We start from the raw sequence: 15042 nt of genomic DNA, 5'->3' as shown, positions 1-15042 counted from the left end.
AGAAGGGCTAGTGGGATCTCTGGGGAACTATCCAATTCCTGGGCTGTATTCCATAATAGATATTCCATTGTCTTGATTAATATTCCTTTCCTCACTTTCAATGAAATGATCCCCATTGTCCAGAGAGTCTTAACATACCTGAAAATAGTAAAACAACCACACAGGGAAGTATCTCACAGCACAGATGTTGTTCTTAAAGTCCCTTTGTGCTGCCAGCACATACCTTCAAGTCCTGCTCTACCTCTTCAATGTACCAAGCTCCAAACTCATGTGGTATACGTTTTGCTCAACTGTAGGCCATGACCTCCTGGAGAGCAATTTTTAATCCCTACATGAAACTCACTAGATCACTTATTTCACTTCCATGGACCCTCTTCCCAGTGTTCTTAGCCATGCAGAGACTGCCCAATCTGCAAGGTCCACTCCCTGCCCTCCATCCTTCACATATCACCTGCTCCAGTGCCTCTGTATTGTCACTCAAGAAAAGATAGACAGGGCACTGATCCTGCCTGCTCTATATCTATGAATCTCCTGATCCCCAGCCACAACCACTAAACTCTTGTACCACTATTTCCCCTTAACCCATGTTTGTCCTATTCCATGGACAGACAGCCTGCTAAGACCAGAAACCTCCCACAAAATGATCAGGAAGTGTCCCTTTTATACACCTCCACCACCCTATTCTCCTCTCAAATCTGCTATACCAACCAACCAATTTCTTTGGAAAATTTGTGAACCCTAATTCCCTGTCATCCATTCCCACCTCAAGAACAAATCAGCTGCCTCATGGCCTTGTCCAGGCTAAACTTGTTCAGGTTATCTTCACTGCTGAACTACAAGGTAAACAAGAACAGTTACTAGGTCACCAATTAGTTCTACCCCTTTTTTCTGGATATTTGTCAAGGACCCAATACACTAGATTTTCTTCCCTAATCATATCCTTCCATTGTGTTCAGGTGTTTCCCTAAGAAGTGTAGTTGAAGAAGAAATAGAATACTCTCTACCCATGGAATTCTCCCACTTCCTATGTAGGGACCTCACAGACCAGTCCTATCCTCTATCACTTCTCCTATCTCCTCTCCATGCTTTGCTGCTTTGTCTTCTATTCCTCGCTGAACACAAATCATAGGCTGGTACCAGTCTGGAGAATTCTCAAGTGCATCTTTTCAACTTGCATAGACCCAAACACAACCATTGCCACCTGACTTCCATTTGACTTTCCCCATGCAATCCAACACTCCCTCAACACATCATCCCCTTGCTTTCCTCTAAGCCAGAAAGACTGTGGGTTTCTCCTTTTTAAGAGCAGAACATGGCCCACAGAAAAATGGGGTGGTTGCCCTCAAGATGATATTTACCCTCTTTTATGTTATCATATACCCCATGTATCACTCAGTTTCCTCCGCCCAACCGTTCCACTGCCCCATCACTTCCCCTATTCCACATTGCCCATCACTTACTCTCATGCTGTCCCTCCCATCGGGTGTGCTGCCCTGCTGTAACCCCCTCATACTCCTCTGCCCTTGTTGCCTGCATTCAGTCCCCTAATCCTTTGTGCCAGCATAAACATTCACATTCTCATCCTTAGTGTACTGCCCCTGTAAAAGCTCTGCAAATATAATCCCTACTCAGGTGTAGGCTTCTACTAATTGAGAGCTGGTGGGATTTTAGGAGAGCTACCCAGTCCTTGAGCTATATTAATCAGTAGACATACCCCTTCCTTCATTAATTATACCATCCCTCACTCCCACCTACATGGTACCCAAAGCCCAGAATGGCTCACCATACCTTTGTGCTGTCAGCACTCACCTTCGGCAGAGGGCCAGCTATGGGGTCCAAAGATCAGGTGAGTTCTGCTTCAGGGTGGTCCTGGGTGGGTAGGTGGGTCCAATGTGCTCAGAGCAGACCCAGGAATTTTCACGGAGTTGGAGGGGTTGGTGGACCTGCACTCTGGCCCAATGCTCACCCCAATCAGCAGGCCCAGTAGGACAAAGGATGAGGGAAAAGAAGGCTCTGGGTGGTATATGGTGCAGAGTAATATCCAGGGAAAGGTTATAAGAGGGAGGGGGCAAGATGCAGGAGTTCCAAGGGAAGGATGTGGATAGGACTTGGCCTGAACTGGTCCCAGACTCACCTCTAGCAGAGGGCTGACAATCTGATCAAAGATCAAGTGAGTGGGGCATCAAGGTGGTCCTGAGTTGATAGTCGGTCCAGTATCATCAGAGCAGACCCAGGAAGTTCCACAGAGGTGGAGAGCTTGTTGGACTGACACTCTGGCCCAATGCTAATACAGAGCATTGGGCACAGCAGGATAAAGCTGAATTTCTCCTTAAGAGCAGAATAAGATCCACAGAAAAATGGTGTGTCTGGCCTAGGGAAGAACTTTGACATATGTTAGGTTATTGTATACCTTATAAATCATTATTTCCCTCCACCCCACCATCCCATTGACGCATCACTTCACCTACTCCTGACTGGCCATCAATTCTCCCAAGTAGGCCCTCTCATCAGGAAAGACAGGTGTGCCTCCCAGCAGTAACTCCCTCATGCACCTCTGCCCATGTTGCCTTAGTTCTGTTACCCTATTCTTTGTGCCAGCACAATCATCTACATCCTCATCCTTACAGCCCTGATCCTGTACAAGTTCTAAAAATATAATCCCTTCTCATGTGTAGTTTTGTACTGAAATTATAGCTGATTGGACTTTAGGAGAACTTGTTAATCACTGGGCTACATTCCTCAACACACATTCCCCTGCCTTGATTAATCTTACCTTCCTTCCCTCCCATATGCATGATCCCAAAAGAACAGAAGGGCTCACTAGACCTGAGAACTGGTAGGAAACACACTTATGGAAGTGCCTCATACACCATTGGAGATTCCTAATGTCCCTTATTTGTCAGCACAACTCTCCTTTTCCAAGATCCCTTTTTAGTGTCACAATATCCAAACTCAGGTGGGGTGTGTACTGCTTAACTGCAGTTCATTACATCCTGGATAGCAGTTTGCATCCTGAGAATGAAAAACTCCAGCTCCCTTGTTTCCCTTCCCTAAACTGAATTCCCATCACCCTTTGTATTTTTCCACTGCCCACTTTGCCATATCCACCCCCAGACTCCTTGCTATGGACATCACTTGCTAATGTGAAGCTGTGTGGTCAATAAAAACAGGGAGGCAGAACACCTACCCAGCATTTTCCATTAACAGCATTTCCTTCCAGATCTTCAGCCTGCCTGCATTGCCACAATACAAGCTATGAAACTACAATCCCTGCTCAGGTGTAGGTTTCTACTCAAGGAAGCAGTGGTGGGATCTAAGGAGAACAGCCTAAACTTTGGGCTGCATTCCAAAATATACATTCCCTTGCCTTGATTAGTAACTCCTCCTACACTCCCACCCAAATGGTCCCCAACATCATGAAAGTCTCAAAAGAACTGAGAATAGAACAACGTGCATATAGGGAAGTCTCCCATAGCTTGCACGAGGCTCCTAATCAGCCTTTGTGTTGCCAGCACATCCCTCCCATTCTAGCCCTCCCTTTAAAATGCCATGATCCAAAATCATGTGGCTTGTGTTTCTCTCATCTGTAGACCATGATATCCTCAGGAGCAAGTTTGCAAACTGAGATTGCTAGCCAGTTCCCTTGGTTTCCTTCCATGGACCCTCTTCTCACTGGTCTTTTCCAAGAAGAGACTGCCAAATCTGCAGAACTCACAGAACTCCATCAGTTGCACATCACCTTCTCAAAGTGAATCTCTATGATCACCCAGGAAATGGTAGGCAGAGCACTGATCTTGTCTGCTCCCTATTTATGAATCTCCCAGTCCCCAGCTAACACCAGGAATCCATTGTACAACCATATCCCCGTAACACATATCTGTGACTTCCCTTGGACAAACAGCCAGGCAAGTGCAGACTCTTCCCACAAAAAGATTAGGAAGATTCCCATTTACTCCCCCCCCTACCATCCTATTCCCCCTCCCAGCCTGCTATGTCATCCAACCAACCCTGCTACTTCCACATACCTCAAGAATTCAGATAACTCTCATTCCTTTGGAATTTTGTGAATCCTATATCCCTACCATCCATTCCCACTCCAAGACCAAGGACAGCTCCCCCATGCCCTTGTATAGTCTCCAAGTTATCAGGTTTTCTTCACAGCCTTAAGACAATGTACCATAAAAACAGCTATTCAGCACATGACCTCTTACCTTCCCTCCGGATAGTACCACCAGACCCAAATCACTAGCATTTCTTCCCTACACATATCCTTCAATTGTGGTCTGATAATTTCCTGAAAGCTGCAGCCCAGCGTTAGCCAACAGAAGGTCAAAGAGCCTTAGGAATTAGAATGCCCTCTAACCATGAAACTCCCCCCACTTCCTAAGCATGCAGACCCAGTCTGCCTCTACAACATCATTCTTCCTATCTCCATTCCCTGCTGTGCTGCTGTGTCTTTACATCCACCCTGGGCACAAATGCTTTGTACAGGTTTTAGACATTGCAGGGATATCCTAGGCATACACCAGTCTATAGGATTCTCAAATGCCTTGTTTCAACATGCAGAGACCCAAACACAAACATTGCCAAATGACTTTCAATTGACTTTAATTCATGCTAGCCAACACTCCTTCAACTCAAAATCCCCTGCTAAACTGAAAGCCAGAAACCGTGTGGTTCTTCTTAAGATGAGAACAAGGCCCATATTAAATGGGGTTGTTGGCCTCGGGAAGATCTTTGCCCTCTTAGTTTATCATGCACCTTATATATCACTCATGCCCCATCACTTCTCCTACTCATGACTTCCCATCACTTGCTCACATGTAGGTTCTCCCATCAGGAAAGACAGGTATGCATCCCTACAGTGACCCACTCATACATTTCCGGGATTGTTGCTTTGGTTCAGTCCCCAAATTCTTTGTGCCAGAACAACAGTCCACATACTCATCCTTTCTTCATTGTCCCTGTACAAGCTCTTAAAATGGAATCCCTTCTCAGGTGTAGATTTATATTCACATTTATGCTGGTGCGATTTTAGGAGAACTACCCAACCAGTGATCTACATTAAACAATAAACATTCCCTGGACTTGATTAAACTTCCCATCTTTAACTCCCACCTTCATGATGCCCAAAGAACAGAACAGCTCACCAGACCTGACAACTGGTAAGAAACACATCTAGGGAAGTGCTTCATAGCCCAGGCAAGGTTCCTAATGTGCCATTTTTGTTAGCACAACTCTTCAATTCCAAGCATCTCTTTTCAGTGTCTCAACATCCAAATTCTGGTTGAATGTGTGCTGTCCTACAGCAGGCCATTACATCTTGGAGAGCAAATTTGCATTCTGATAGTGAAACTCTCTAGCTGCCTTGTTTTCCTTCCTTAAACCTTATTTCCACCACCTTTTGCAATTTCAGACTGTTCCATTTCCACCCCTACACTCCTTCATATGCCCATCACCTCTTCACATGCATCTCCATGGTCACACAACAGGAAGGCCAAAAACCAAACATGCCCACCCACAGGATAGGGATCTCCCAGAACCCAGCCCCTAGTCCCCAACAGGAATCCCTTCCACCACCATATACATATACCCAGGTTTGTGCCCACCCACTGTCAGAAGCATGCTCAGTGAAGACTCTTCCTTTATAAAAATTACAAGATATTTTCCTTATACTTCCCTCCCACTACCACATAATTCCTCCCAATCTCCCATACCCACAACCAACCCTCCAACCTCCCAGTCCCCCAACCACCCAGCCACATTCCCCTCTACCAGGACTGTCTCCCCTAACCCATGTGTTGTGCCATGTTAGTTCTTCCAGTGACAGCATTTCCTTCCAGATCCTCAGGCTACTTGCACTGTCCATGTATCAGCTCTGCAAATACAATCCCTACTCAGTTGTAAGTTTCTTCTTAATGAAGAGCTAGTGGAATCTTAGGAAAACTACCAAATCTTTGGGCTTATTCCACAATGCACATTCCCTTTCCTTGATTAATATTCCTTTCCTCATTTCCACCTAAACGGTCCCCAACATTGGTTGATAAAGGCTCAGTAGACCTGAAAAGAATAGAAAAACCACACAGGGAAGTTTCTCATAGCCCGGACTTGCTTCCTAATATCCCTGTGTGCTGCCAGTACATCCCTCCCAGTCCAGCTCTTCGTATTCCTTGTGCCAAAATCTAAACTCAGGTAGATGAGTTTTGCTCAAATGTAGGCCATGACATTCTGGAGAGCAAGTTTACATCTTGAGAGTAAAACTTGCCAGCTTACTTGTTTCCCTCCGTGGACCCTCTTCCTTCCGTGTTTGCCAAGCAAAGACTGCCTAATCTACAATGTCCACTTCCAGACCTAAATCCTCTGCACATCACCTGCTCAATGGTCATACAAGAAAAGGTTAACAGAGCACTGATCTGCGTGCTACCTGTGTGTGAATCCCCCAGACCCCAGCTACCAACAGGAATCCCTTATACCACCATGTCCCCTAAACACAAGTGTGCTCCCATAGACAGTCTGCTAAATGCAGACTCCTCCCACAAAAATATCAAGAATTTCCCCATCTACTCCCTCCACCACTCTATTCCCCCTCCCAAACTGCTATATAAACCAAAGAATTCGGAAACTATTATTCTTTTGGAAAATTTGTTTATCAAAACTCCATGCCATTTATTTCCACCCCAATACCTAGGAGAGCTGCTCCAAGCCCTTGGCCAATCTCCACCTGTTCAGGTTTTCTTCACAGACAAAACACAAAGTACAACAAGAACAGCTAATAGGTCTGCACATGAGCTCTCCTCATCCCTCTGGCTATTGTAAAGGACCCAGAACACTAGCATGTTTTCCTGAATATGTCCTTCCATTGTGGTCAGGTGTGTCTCTAAAAGCTGCAGCCCAGAATTAGCCAACAGAAGGTCAAACAGATTGAGGAAAGAGAGCACCCTCTACCAATGGAACCCTCCTACCTCCTAAGTAGGGTTCCTCTAGAGCCAGTCTGCCCCATCAAACCTCTAATCCCATCTCCTCAACCTGTTGTGATGATGTGTTTTCACATCCACCCTGGGCACAAATACATTCTAGGTTAATACATTCTAGGGAAATAATAGGGTAGTACAAGTCTGTAGGATTATCAAGTGCTTAGGTTCAACTTGGCATGAACCCATTCACAGCCATTGCTATGACTTCCATTTGACTTCCTCCATGCAAGCCAACTCTCCTTCAATCGAACATCCCCTGTATGCCCCATGGCAGAATGCCGGGGCATTTCTCCTTCTTAAGAGTAGAACATGGCCCACAGAATACTGTGTGGCTGGCCTCAGGAAGATTTTTGCCCTCTTTTAGGTAGTCATACACACTATATATCACCCACATTCCCTCTACCCTACCATCTCATAGCCCCATCTATCCCCTACTCCTGAATGCCCATCACCTACACCAATATAGTCACTAACATCAGCAAAGACAGATGTGCCTCTCCCCTTTGATTCTCCTCATACACCTCTTTCCTTGCTGCCTTGGTTCAGTCCTCAATTCCTTGGTGCCTACACATCCATCCACGTCCTCAATCTTACTACACTGTCCCTGTCAAAGCCCTGAAAGTACAATCCCTTTTCAGATGTAAGTTTCTATTCAAATTTGAGGTGGGTGGATATTAGGAGAACTACACAATCAATGGGATACCTTCCACAATACACATTACACTGCTTTGATTAATCTTCCCATCCATCACTCCCACCTTCATGATCCCCAAATAATAGAAGGGCTCACAATATGTGAGAACTGGTAGGGCAGTTCACACATATACTTAGGAAAGTGCTTCATAGACTAGGTGAGGTTTCTAATGTCCCTTTTTGGCAGCAGTATTCTCCCCATTTCATCTTCCCTCCTCAATATCTCAAGATCCACACTCAGGTGGGATGTGTCATGCTCAAGTGCAGGCCATCACATCCTGAAGAGCAGTTTGCATCCTGATAATGAAACTCTCCAGCTATCATGTTTCCATTGCCTAAACCTAATTCCCACCATCCATTGCCAAAGTTTAGACTGCCCACTTGCCCATGTCCACTCTCAAACTCCTTCTTATGCACAAAACCTGCTCATATGCAGCCCCATGGTCACACAAATACTGGGAGGCAGAGCACCAAACCTGCCCATTCACAAGGTATGGATCTCCCAGTCCCCAGCCCACATCAGGAATCCCAGCCACCACCATATACATATACGCAAGTATTTGCCCTCCCATGGTCATACATTTTGCTCAGCTCAGACTTGTTCCTTGAAAAAAAAATCACATTTTCCTTATGCTTGCCCCTTCTGCCACATACATCCTCCTAACCTTCAAAAACCACAAGCTACCTCCAACCTCCCAGTCTTGCAACTAACCTGCCAAATTCCCCCATCATCAGAACCCTCACTCCAACCGCTGGCCTTGTGGTCTTTTTAAGTTCCCCATTTTCTTCCCATTGACAGAAATTCCATCCAGATCCTCAGCCTGCCTTCCCTGCCCTGAAAAAACCATTACATACAAGGAAAGTTATCTACTCAAAGTAGAGCTGGTATGATCTTAGGTGAAATACCTCAGCTGTATTTCTCAATACACATTCACTTGCCTTGATTAATATTACCTTCCTCACTCCTACCTAAATGTTCCCCAACATCCAATAAGCTTCAACAGACCTGAAAAGAGAAGTCAGCCACCACATAGGGAAATTTTTTGTATCACACATAGGTTTGAAAGTGCCTTTGTGCTGTGAGCACATCCCTCCCATTCCAGCCCTCCCTCTTCAATGTGCCATGATGCAAACTCAGGTCTTATGTATTTTGCTCAAATGCAGATCATGAGAGTATAGAGAACAAGTTTATATTCTGAGAGTGAAACTTGCCAGCTCTCTTTTTTCCCTTCCTTGGACCCTCTTCCCTCCATTCTTTGTCAAGCATAGGCTGCACAATTTGGAAGTCATTTCCCAGACCTCTCTCCTCTACATATCACCAGCTCAAATGCATCTCCATGGTCCAACAAGAAAAGATAGGGAGAGCACTGATCTGGACTGCTCCTTATGTATGAATCTCCCATAACCCTGCCACCACCAGGACTCCCTTGTACTACCATGTTCCCTTAACCCATGTGTTTGCACTCCTATGGACAGACAGCCTGCTAAGTGAAGACCCCTCCCACATAAACTTCAGGGATTTCCCCATTTACACCATTTACAACCTAGTTTTGTCTTCCAATGTGCTATACCAACCAATCCACCTGTCTAATTCACCCTAACTCAAGAATTCATAAAACACTCATTCCTATGGAATATTTGTGAACTCTAATTCCCTGCCATCCTTTCCCACTCAAAGACCAAAGACAGCTTCCCCATGCCCTTGTCCAGCCTCCACCTGTTTATATCTTCTTCACAGCTGAAATACAAGGTACCATAGAAATCGCTAATATGCCAGCTCATGCAGCTCTCTCTCTCTCCTTTTTAATATTTATCTAAGCTACACCATTTCATCTCTTCTCATGTCCTTTTCTTGGGTCAGGTATCTTGTAAGTGTCAGAAAACAAAAGGCCAAGCAGACTGAGTAGAAAGAGTCCCCTCTACCCATGGAACTCACCCATTTCCTAATTATGGTTCTCCCAGAATCAGTCTGCCTCCACAACCCTCTCCTCCCATCTCCTGTCCCTGATGTGCTGCCATGTCTTCACATCTATCCTGTTTACCAATTCCCTTTACAGCTTCAAGACATTGCAGGGAAATCATAGAGTGGAACTAGTTGTAGGATTCTCAAGTGCCTAGCTTCAACTTTCATTGAAACAATCACCACCACTCCACACATCTCCTATTTTCTATCACCCTGTCCTCAGGCCACTCAAGACAAAGAGTTCATAGACTCTCCAGGCAGCTCAGTGGACTCCTGACGAACTCTCGTCTTCTTAAATATCTAAAGTGGCACCACTACATCCTTTCCCTTCATCACTGCAGATTTCAGGTTCAGCCTGAATCAGTGGGATACCCTCTGAACCTTTGTAGGCCTCCCAAAGATGTAGGGAACTCCCCCATTCCAGTATTTCCAATTCCCTATGTTCAGTTCCAAAGAGGTTTAATCCCATGTAATACAACTCTCTCTCAACCCAACAACCCTCTGCTATGTTCTAAGCCAGAAAGCCTGTGGGGTTTTCCAACTCAAGAGCAGAACAAGGTCTTCAAAATAACAGGGAGCCAAGCTTCAGAAAGGACCAAAGCCCTCTTTAAGTTATGATACACCCTATATATCACTCATCTTCCTTACACTGCAACATCTCACTGCCCAATCCCCATTCCCAGTCCTGACTGCCTGTCCTTTATTCCCTAGCAAGCACTTAACATCATGAAACATATATGTGTCTGCCTAAAGTATCCCCTCCCTCACTCCCTGCCCATGTTGCCTTGGTTCAGTTACCCAAATCCCTTCCTGTTGTCATCACTTCTCTTCACATCCTCAGCCTGCTTACACTATCTCTGTCCAGCTCTGAATACATGGTCTCCTCCAGCTCTAAAAAATACAACACCTACTCATGTGTAGGTTTCTAGTCAAAATAGAACTGCTGGGAATCTTAGGAGAACTACCCAGTCCCTTGGCTGTATTCCTCAGTACACATTCCTCTGCCTTGATTAATCTTCTCTACACTAACTCCCATCTACATGGGAGTCCAGGCCTCCCTCTTCAAAGTCATAAGATTCAAAGTTCCCACCTAGGGAAGAATGTCCCTTTGTGCTGCCAGCACATCCCTCCCAGTTTACCCCTCTCTTTAAAGTCTTAAGATGGAAACTGAATTTGAATATACCCTGCTCAATTGCAGGCCATGACATCCTGGAGAGCAAGTTTGCATCCTGATATTAAAACAGAGACAGGCCTACAAAGGTTCAGAGAGTATCCCACTGATTCAGGCTGAACCTGTAATCTGCAGTGATGAAGGGAAAGCAGAGACAACCCACACTACCCTCTGGACTTCCAGACTCCTTCCTATTCACATTACCTGCTTAAGTGCAGTTCCAATGTCACACAAGAACAGGGAGGCAGAGCACTAAACCTGACCACCCAACTAGCTATGGATACCCAGCCACCATCAAGAATCACTTCCATCTTCAAATCCCCATACACCCATGTCTATGCCCTCCCATGGACAACAGTTTCCTTAGTGTAGACACCTCCCCTGAAAAGAACAAGAATTTTTCCTTATACTTTACTCCACTTTCCCATACCTCCTCCCAACCTGGCATACCCCTCAACCAAACATCCAACCTCCCTATGTCCCAACCAACCCACCAACTACACCCTCATAAGGACTGCTTCCCATACCCCTGTCTTGTTGCATTGTTTTAGTTCCTCTAATTTTTCCTATTTACAGTACTTCCCTCTGCCTGTACTGTCTTTGAACCAGCTCTGAGAATACCACACCTGCTCAAGTGTAGGCTTCTACTCAAAGTAGAGGTTGTGGGACCTTAGGATAACTATCTAATACCTGGCCTATATTATACAATACACATTCCTTTGCTTGGATTAAACTTTCACTCCCTCACTTCCATCTAAATGGTTGCAAAAATCAGAAGGTCTCGCCATACCTGAAAACAGGTAGGACACCTACCCAGTGAAGTCTCTCACAGCACAGGTGAGGTTCCTACAGTCCCTTTTTTTCTGCCAGTCCATCCCCCAAGTACAGCCCTCCCTCCTCAATGTTCCAACATCCAAATTCAGGTGGGATGTGTCCTGATCAACTGCCAGCCATGACATCCTGGAGAGCAAGTTTGCATCTTGAAAGTAAAACTCTCCATCTCCCTTGTTTCCCTTTGCCAAACCCTACTCCTAATATACTTTACCATCCAGAGATAGTCCACTCTGCCATATATACACCCCCTAGACTTCCTTCTTACCCCCCCCATTGAGGTGAAGCTCAATGAGCACAGAATAAATGGGAGGCAGACTACCTCTCCTGCCCACTTTTTAGCTATGAATCTACCAGGCACCAGCGACAATTATGAATCCCTTCCATCACCATATCCCCATATGTTCCCCCCACAGTCAAATGGCCTGTCCAGAGGAGACTCTTTTTTCAAAATGAACAGGAAGTTTCCTTTTTATTAATCCTCACCTCACTACACCCCCTCCTAAGCTGCCATAACCCTCACTCTATCCCCATACTCTTGCACTCCCAGGAACTCATAAAACTTCCACTCCCTTGAAAAATTTCACAACCCATCTCAAGCCCAAGTTCCAGATGCTCTGCCTGCCTACATTTTCCCTATACCAGCTCTGGAGATACAACTCCTGCTCAGGTATAGGTTTCTACTTGTAGTAGAGCTGGTGGGAACTTGGGAGATGTACCCAATCCATGGGCTATATTCTACAGTTCCAATTCCCATGCTTGGACTAATGTTCCCATTCCTTACTCCCATCTAGGTAGTCTTCAAATATCAGAAGTACTCACCAGAGTTGAAAACCACATAGTACAGTCACCTAGGAAAGTCTCTTATAGCTCAGGTGACTTTTCTAAGGTCCTTTATGCTGACAGTGAAAGTATTCAGCTTTCTTGTTTCCCTTCTGCAAACATCATTCATACCTCCTTTCGGTGAGCAGAGAATGCCCACTCTGTCAAATCCACATGAGACATACTCCCTATGTAAATCATGTGCTCAAGTGCAGCTCCATGTGCACCCAGGAACAGGAATTCAGTGCATTGAAACTGCCCCCTCTCTATCTATGGGTCTTGAAACCCCCAGCCTCCATCAACAATCCCTTTCACCACCATACACATATACATAAGACCATGTCTGTGCCTCCCCATAGTCAGATAGCACATTCAGAGTGGACACTCCACTAAAAATACAAAACACTCTCTTTACACTTCCCCCAATACTACTACATACTTCTTCCCACCCTTCCATACCACCATCCAACCATCCAACCTCCTAGTCCCCCAATGAGCCCACCAAATACCCCCTCCACCAGGACTCTCTTCCCAACTCCCTGTCTTGTTGCCTTGTATAACTTTCCAAATTCCCTTCCCATTGGTAGCACTTCCCTCCAGATCATTAGCCTGCCTGCACTGTCCCTGGACCAGCTCTACAAATCTAATCCCTGCTCAGGAGCCAGTTTATAATCAAAGTAGAGCTGGTGGGATCTTCGGGGGACTACTTGATCCCTGGGTAGCATTTTAGAGTACACATTCCCTTGCCTTTACTAATATTCCCTTCCTTGCTCCAATCTAAATTGTCCCCAATGTCCAGAAAGGCTCAATAGACCTGAAACATGTAGAACAACCAAACAGGGAAGACTCTCATAGCACAGATGAGGTTCCTAAAGTCTTGTTGAACCAGAATATCCTGCCCAGTCCAATCCTCCTTCTTCAATGTGTGAAGACCCAAACTCAGGGGGGATTGTTTTGCTCAACTGCAGGTCATGACATCCTGGAGAGCAAGTTTGCATCCCAAGAGTGAAACTAGCCAGGTCCCTTGTTTCCCTTCCATGGATCCTCTTCCCACATATGTTTGCCAAGCAGAGACTGCCCACTCTACAATGTCCACTCCATCTTCTGCATATCACACAATAAAAGGTAGGCAGAGCACTGATCCTGTCTCCTAATTTTCTATGAATCTCCCAGGCCCCAACCAATACCAGGAATGAATCCCTTGTACCACACCACATCTCCTTAAACCATTCTGTGCCCACACATGGAGAGACACCCTACTAAGTACAGACTTCTTCCACAAAAGATCTGAAAGTTTCCAATTTACACTCCAAACCCTCCTATTCTACCTCCCAACCTGGTTTACCAACCAACCAGCAGACCAGGCTAACTCTCATCTATACCAATAATTCAGGAAATATTCATTCATTTGGAAAATTGGTGAACCTTAATTCTCTGATATCAATCCTACCACATGACCAAGGACAGCTTCTCCATGCCCTTGTCTGGATTCCAACTGTTCATATTTTCTTCACAGCCAAAACCAACATACCACAAAAGCAGCTTATAGGTCAGCAGACAAGCTCTCCCCCTCTCTCTGGATATTTGCCAATGACCCAAAGCAGTAGCATTTCTTCCCTAATCATGTTCTTCCATTGCAGTCAGGTGTTTCCCTAAAAGCTGAAGCCCAGCATTAGCCAAGCCAAGAGGTCAAACAGACTGTGGAAATAGAGCACCCTCTACACATGGAACCTTCCTACTTCCTAGGTAGGGTTCTCCCAGACCCAGTCTGCCTCCACCACACCTATACTCTAGTGTCTTCTCCCTGCTGTGCTGCTATTCTTCTTATCCATAATGGGGACAAATCCACTGTACAGGTTAAAGATATTGCAGAGAAATTATAGGCTGGCACCAGTCTGTAGGATTCTCAGTTGTCTAGTTTAAGCTTGCATAGACCAAATCACAACCATTGCCACATGACTTCTTTTTTACTTTCCCCATGCAATCCAACTCTCACTCAACACAACTATCCACTGCAATAGACTTTCCACTGTTGCTCATATTGTTAGTTGGGGTCATCCTTGTAGGTCTCTGGTCATTTCTCTAGTGTCAGTTTTCTCTTCAAACCAAAAATGGCTCCCTCTATTATGGTATTTTTTTAATCTAGGGTATTTGTCCTGGGACCACAGCTTCTTCTCTCCTCCCCTTTTCTTTCTCCTAACTCCACGTCCTTCACTGCCCCCTCCACTGCCAATATGCTCAGGGGATCTTGTTCCCCTTCTGTGGGGGGACATTGTATGAATATCTTAGGTTCCTCCTGGTATCCTAGATTCTCTAGTAATGTGAATTTAAATGGCAACCCTTTGCTCTATGTCTAAAATCCAAATATGAGTGAGTACATACCATGTTCCTTTTTGTGTGACTGGTTTACCTCACTCAGGATGGTTTCTTCCATTCAATTGCTTGTGAATTTCAAGATTCCATTGATTCTTTCCCCACTGAATAGTATTCCATTGTGTAAATTGCCACATCTTCTTTATTCATTCTCCAGGTGAGGGACATCTAGGTTTCTTCCAGGATCTTGCTATTACAAATAATGTTGCTATCAA

Source organism: Phodopus roborovskii, unplaced genomic scaffold, assembly GCF_943737965.1.
Source record: "Phodopus roborovskii unplaced genomic scaffold, PHOROB, whole genome shotgun sequence".
Taxonomy (NCBI): Eukaryota; Metazoa; Chordata; class Mammalia; order Rodentia; family Cricetidae; genus Phodopus; species Phodopus roborovskii.
Note: the sequence above shows the minus strand (reverse complement) of the source record.